The following is a 6,657-nucleotide window of genomic DNA, read 5'->3' as shown; positions in this document are numbered from 1 at the left end:
AACAAGTTAATTGTGCCAAGATTACACTAAAAAGACACTAACCCAATTGCAAGAAGAGAAATTAAGAAAAAATATAAAGAAAATAATCTAACAATATTTTTTTACTGGTAGAAAAATATTTTCAAGAGAAGTGGCAAAACTGTCTTTACTGGACAATGAATCAATCATTCACAGGAATTTATAGTCATGCCTCTGGCATCATTCCAAAGCCAAGGGAAGCCTTGGACTAATTCTTTTTAAATATAATATTTTCCAAAATGAGACCTCACTCCAAATCTGGGATAATTGATTCACTTTCTGTTTGCTAGAGTAAAGCTCTCTGCCCCAGGTCCTCTGCAGAAATGGAGAATCACCCCCTTAAACACAGGCCACCGTGTTCTGCAGCCATTTGAGACTATTTATGCCAGCTACTTGGGGTTTTAAAAATGTAATAAAAAAAGAGCCATAAAAAACCTCCCAACAATCTCACTTTACGGCAGACATGATGCAAAAGCTGTGGAGATGCTTCGTTGTACCTACCACATTGTTAAAGAGGCATGTGAAAGAAACTGTGGGAATGTGAAAGAAATACTGGCTGAGAAACAAACAGAGAAAACCTGAAGCTGCCTATCACTTGTGCCGCTCGCCGCTAAAGCTGTGGGTGCTGATAGCCTTATTGTTTAATCTATCTGAAGAATATGTGGGAGCAGAAAGCACAACATCCCCAAGTTGTTACTTTGTCACAACTTTACAGAATACATAAGCACTTCAGTAAATACACAGATTTTTTTTGCAAACTGTAAATCATCTGTGAGCCACCACTGTTCAACTAATTACAGCAAGAAGCTGTGCTCATTAGCTGTTCTCATCTGGCTCACTGCACGACCTAAATAGTCCGTAAATGAGCCGGCAATTATTGCTGTATTACCACTACCAGCTCCGCTCACATCAAAATATCTCCACCAAATGTTACGCCTGTTGGTATTATCAGGTTAGAAATTTCATAAACATATTGAAGCAGTTAATTGGGAGATTATTTTAAAAATGTGAAAATAGAATTGTCAGCGAAAGAGTTTTCATCAAACCCCAGACAGGCGGCTCCACCTATAGACAAGAACCTCAGAATGCGAGCCTCCTGGAGGATTCCATCGCCTGCTTCTAAACAACACTGAAAAACTAGGAGAGCATTGGAAATGTACTCACATTAAATGGAAGGGAAGTGAACTATGCATATTCTCATGCCACCTAAAATTGGTCCCTTGATTTGGTCAGAATATAGTCAAAGCATATGCTCAAGGGCCTAGTGCCTGAAAGAACTTGAGCCGAGCAGCAATGGACTCTGTAATATCAGTAAAACTTCATTTTCCAGCCCCACCATTGGGCATATATAGAAGGACTAAGATTTTGTTTTAGTTTGGTTACATTTATTTTCAAACAAAATGTTTATATGCATGGTAATGGTGAAAAGACAAAATAAAATAACCACTTTGAAAAACAGTTGTCTGACACCTTTGAAATTTTAAAAGAATTTACTTATAATATCAACTTATTAATTGTATTCTTATTCATCAAAATGTTCTCTTGGAGCTTCATTCCAGTTATTGTGGATATTTGAAACTAATATATTTTTAAAACATATCATAATTCATATCTTATATCCATTTAAATTCACCCAATTTCAAATGACCACATTTAAGGAGAACTTATTTGATCATTTTTGTTACAACAAGGGGAGCCTTTTACCCTGGAGGAATCTATTTTACCTTGTTCTGGATGCTCATCGATTCATCACAATGATGATCCTGAAAAATAGAGAAGCAATAAGGAAAATGCTAAAAGCTAATGGGTATTCTGATTCTACTGGTTTCCTGCTATTTGTCATTAAAGAAGAGAGAAATAAATAAATGCTTTTGATTATAAAACTTTTAAAAAAATAAAAACTATTTGATTACTGATTCCGGTACTAGTTGCATGTATACAAATAGAAGCTGTCTGCGTGTGATGAATATTGTTCTCTACTCAGACAAGGTTTATGTCATAAGTGGCCTATCTGACATGTAAAATTTGCACAGGATGCATAACAGAATCCATCACTAATGATGTGCTCCAGAGAGATGCTTTCATGATAAAGACATTGATTATAACAAATAAGAAGAGAAGCAACTCTCCTTTTTTACCAATTAATTTCCCTCAATGGGCAAGAAAATGCTCATCATGTTCATTCAGCTCTTTCCAGGTGCTAAGATTTACAAAGAATTCTTCGAATTTCTTGAGGGAATATCTGTTTTTCTATGAATGTCATAAAGATTTTAGACAGCCATAACATTTCTCAAGCTATAGGTGTTAGGCTGTAAAACACAGCATTGTTTCTCCCCTCTGGAATCTTCATCAATTTTAGTTAAGTTTTGACTGCAAGAGTTGTACTTCCTTTTTCTTTCTTCAATGTCTGCCTTGGGGGGATAGCTAACTTCTCTGCCTGTCTCCTCTGATAGCTTTGCCTGGCCACTCAAAGTGAGGTCTACAAATGAACAATATTAGCGTCATCTGGGGGCTTGTTAGAATGTCGTATCTTGGGCTCTAACCCAAACTGATTCAGAATTTGAACAGATTTGAGAAACACTGGTCTACAGAAAGACCTATTACGAGCCATGGGTCTCTTCCCTCTAAGAAAGGGGAGTCAAAGCAATGTCAAAGATTGAATCTTTGGTTCTCTGTAGAACCAAAGATTGGGCAAAGCAAACACATGATCTGAATTGCTTCACTCACTATCAATGTTAACAAAAATGGCTTATCCAAAGGTCACTCCTTAATGTTTAGAAAGACATACTGTGTCACACGGAAAGCTAAACCCTTTAGCTGTTTGTGATGTGATAATCATGACAAGGGATATTTTAGAGTGTCTGCCTTGTGCCCAATGGTACACTTGGTTCAGTGGAGGCCTCACGGAGCACATTCCGCAGGGCCTTCATCTTCCATGGTTATACCGCAGTTCAGATGCCTCACATTCCCAAAAGCCTTTAAACTTTCCAATCACTTTTACTATGGTATTACTTAACACTTCATATTCAAGTAGATATTTTCACTTTCTTTTGAAATATTAAGTTGTTTAGTGACCATTCAAAGTCATCAATCAGTGAATGGCAACATTGGTACAGGTGAGGCCTCCTTCTAAAACTATGCTTTGAATACCTGTAACATTCATACAATTTACGCACTCAAATGCACAAAACATCTCAAAAGTAATGTTGGCTTATGTCCTAACAGCAGTGTATTAGTAAGATCTACTGCAATGAACACCTCTGTGCATGTCACTCAGCAGTGGAAATACGGAACAGAAGACCCTCAGATTTTATTAGATAGTATGGTATGATAAGAGAAGAACTAGGTGGTAAGCCATAAAACCCCTGAAACAACACCTCTTAGGAGGTGCTTTTCTAGTCCTTTAGTAAATGAGGACAATTCCTAGAGGAAACAGATTGAAGTCAAAGCACTTCCTCCATCTTCTAAAGAGAAGAATCTCTGTCATGCAGGACATAATTGGTGTGGCTCATTATCCTAAACATGTGATTTGGCCTGGTTTTGGTTTAAATGGGGAAGCGAAATGTGGGAAACTGAAGCCATTGTCCAGGACACATGGCTCAGAGGTTGGCACCGTGGAGACACTCGCAGCCTACTTATGGAGGGAGGACAGCCTAGCACGAAGGAACGATCTTTACCTTTGGTAGGAATCATACCTGTCCTCACAGGGCAACCATCTATTCAAGGGAAACCATCCCCCTTGAATAAGTATTGTACATGTCTCCATAACTTCACTTACGGAAGACAGAGAAGCACTTGTACAAAGATTTAAATGCCACCAGACCAAGAAATCATATTAATCTCAATATAAAGTACTGGATGTTTTAGTGTGTTTTTTTTTTGTAGAATTCACTTTAGTACAAGAAAATGAATAAATTAAGAAATAAGGACTTGTGCCTGCCAAATTAGACTTTAACTAAACACCAGTTTCTTTTTTCTTTTAGTCTTCACCTGAGGCTATGTTTTTATTAATTTTAGATGGGGAGGGAAAGAAAGAAAGAGAGAGAGAGAAAGAGGCTCAGAGAGAAAAACATCAGTGTGAGAAACAGATTGGCTGCCTCCTGAACATGCCCAGACCAGGGATTGAACCTGGAACCTAGGCATGTGCCCTGACCAAGACCCAAACTGATGACCTTCCATTTTGTGGGATGGCACTCAACCAATTGAGCCACAATAGCCAGGGCTGCACCCCACTTTTAAAGTATTCACGAGTTAAATCCAATAAAATTGAAGCATAAATGAAAACTATCTTGCCCTTGAAAATTAAATTACAGATATTTCAAATTAATAAGATCATTCTATTCTTATTCTATTCAGTTCCAGCTAGAGAGGTTCCCTATTAAAAGCCTTCATGAAGCATGGGTTCTTTCAACAGGTACTGCAGTTTCTCTCCTCTAATGGGTGAGATATAGTTCCTTAGGGCCTGTGGCTCTGAATTTATTTCAAAATCTCTCATGAGCCTGACTTTTCAAGACTCCAAATAGTTACTGAGACAACAAGACTCTAACAGTAGTGACCTCATCTTCAATACAATTTAGAATATGAAAAAATTCCCATCCCCTAAGCAGTTCTTCCAAGCAAAATAACATTCACAGACAAAGGATGTAAGTCTTTCCAAAGGCTATGGAAGCGACTCAGTGGCATCTGAGGAAAGAAAAATAGATTGAGAAAATCTTGGTTTCAATTTAGCTAGGCTGTCAGTCATCTATGGAAAATTCCATTGTCTGCAACTTTAAAAACTCAAGATAATGGGAGCTCTCCCATGAAGAAGTCACCTTTGGCACTGCATAAATATGGTTAAATATCATGTCTGGAGGACATGGCGGGTGGTGAGGGTGACACTAATGTATGTGTTCACCAGAAAGTTGCATGAGATAATCCTGACTTCTTGGAAATTGCAATAATGGTAGCCTTGGACTTCAGGCCTAATCTGAGATGCCTTTTTTTTCCGAATCAACTTTTGATGAAAAAATTTAAAGTAACAGTTAAAAATAAAACCAGTCTCTTGAACAACATAGATGAAAAACTCACAGAAGCAGCCAGAGAACTGGGGTACTCACTGGAACAGAGAACCAAGAAGGCAAAAGAGGGAGATGAGAAAGTCATGACAAAGCCTTTTAATGGTGCATAAAAATGACGTTGTGTACAGAGAGCTCCCTGAAACAGATGCCAGCCTCAAGAGAATTTAAAAGACAATTGTTGAAGCACCAAGTGATGAGGGCAGACTAAAAAGTTTTGCTCCCATCTAGGAAATGATGACTTTTGCTCAGTCAGCTAATAATGAATATGGCATGGGGCTTGAGCTGAGAATGGACCTCTTTTGTTTTGGTTCACACTATTTTCATAAAGTTGCTGGCCAGCCTCTACCTCTTGCATATAATCTGTTGAAGAGGAATCTCTTTGCAGAAATTACTGAAGATCATCCGGAAGCCAGAAAAGAACATAGACTTGCAGCATGAATGAGAGTTGACTTTCTTTGATGTACAGTATTTTAAAGCATTAGTATTAAACTTGTGATTGTTTTTTTTAAGGGATACAGAAAACAAATTGTTGGAAATATTTACTTTAAAAATGTATTCAAGTGCTCGCTTCGGCAGCACATATACTAAAATTGGAACGATACAGAGAAGATTAGCACGGCCCCTGCGCAAGGATGACACGCAAATTTGTGAAGCATTCCATATTTTTCAGTATGGAACTTTCTAAGAAAACTAAAAATGAACGTGCCTTTTGACCCAGCAATTCCACTATTAGGAGTATATCCTAAACACCCTGAAACACCAATCCAAAAGAACCTATGCACCCCGATGTTCATAGCAGCACAATTCATGATAGCCAAGAGTTGGAAGCAACCTAGATGCCCATCGGTAAATGACTGGATCAAAAAGCTATGGTACATTTACACAGTGGAATTCTATGCTGCAGAAAGGAAGAAGGAACTCCTACCCTTTGCAACATCATGGATAGAACTTGAAAGCATTATGCTGAGTGAAATAAGCTAGGCAGTGAAAGACAAATACCATATGATATCACCTTTAGCAGGAATCTAAACAACAAAACAAACAAGCAAGCAAAATATGACCAATGACACTCAAATATGGAGCAGGCTGACAGGGTCCAGAGAGGAGAGGGAAGAGAATCATAGGGGGAAAGGGGAGGGACTCACATGAATAAGTATAAAGGACACATGGACAATAATTAAGGTGGGGGTAGGAAATGGGAGGGAGGTGGGGAGCACTCGGTAGGTCAGGGTAGGAAATATAAAACAGAAAACTGTACTTGAATAAGAATTAAATTAAAAAATAAATAAATAAATAAATAATTAATTAAAAAACAAAAAAAAATGTATTCAAGGGTCCTCCATAATGAGAAAGATGCAATCAGTAAGTTCTGAGTTTGTCAGAATTATCCACTGGCCATGTCATTCATCCTTACTTTTTATCTCTAATACTAACTCACATTTTTCTGACTTTCCCTCATATCTGTCCAGACTTTTGTAACATGTAGCACAGCTGACATCCTTTTAGGGTAGTAGTAACCTGAACTCTTTCACTACTGACTCTCCACGGTGTCATGTGAATTTCTTATACTCTACTGGAA

At 37.9% G+C, this 6,657-nt stretch overlaps 1 non-coding gene across 1 annotated transcript; it reads left to right on the top strand.

Annotated features, from left to right (window-relative positions):
• Positions 1 to 5,638: 5,638 nt before the first annotated feature.
• Positions 5,639 to 5,745, top strand: LOC118980995 (U6 spliceosomal RNA). The gene has a single exon (XR_005065247.1). It is a non-coding gene; the product is annotated as a U6 spliceosomal RNA (small nuclear RNA).
• The last annotated feature ends 912 nt before the right edge of the window (positions 5,746 to 6,657 follow it).

This window comes from Sturnira hondurensis, unplaced genomic scaffold (genome assembly GCF_014824575.4).
Source record: "Sturnira hondurensis isolate 20B ecotype Veracruz unplaced genomic scaffold, ASM1482457v3 Scaffold0023357, whole genome shotgun sequence".
In the NCBI taxonomy this organism is placed as follows: Eukaryota; Metazoa; Chordata; class Mammalia; order Chiroptera; family Phyllostomidae; genus Sturnira; species Sturnira hondurensis.
The sequence above is the reverse complement of the archived record's forward strand: the minus strand, read 5'-3'. Positions and strand labels throughout refer to the sequence as shown.